General features: G+C 33.7%; 1 protein-coding gene across 1 annotated transcript in view; it reads right to left on the bottom strand.

Annotated features, from left to right (window-relative positions):
• EMH_0053840 (uncharacterized protein) overlaps positions 1-252 on the bottom strand; it is a gene marked incomplete at both ends in the record, with an annotated part of 7,924 nt that overhangs the window by 1,033 nt on the left and 6,639 nt on the right. The gene's annotated exons all lie outside the window — the stretch shown is intronic.

Raw genomic sequence — 252 nt, 5'->3', positions numbered from 1 at the left:
ACTGCTCCATATAAAGTTGAAATGCATGCACAAGACTGTTTACTAGGGCTTTCGGCTCCCCAGGGAACCTAGCGAGGTGTGTAAGCATGCAAAGTGGTACTCCTTACGACATGTTCAGTTGCTCGTAGATCATTGTATTAAAATTGTGTATATACTGGAAAACCAATATTCAATATCTAATATTTATTCTATATTTCAATATCTAATATTTATTCTATTTTTAACTTGATGAAAAGGTGTAATTTAAAAGCC

The sequence above is a fragment of the Eimeria mitis genome, genomic scaffold (assembly GCF_000499745.2).
Source record: "Eimeria mitis Houghton genomic scaffold, Emh_scaff2440, whole genome shotgun sequence".
Lineage (NCBI taxonomy): Eukaryota > Apicomplexa > Conoidasida > Eucoccidiorida > Eimeriidae > Eimeria > Eimeria mitis.
Note: the sequence above shows the minus strand (reverse complement) of the source record. Positions and strands in the feature narration are given on the sequence as shown.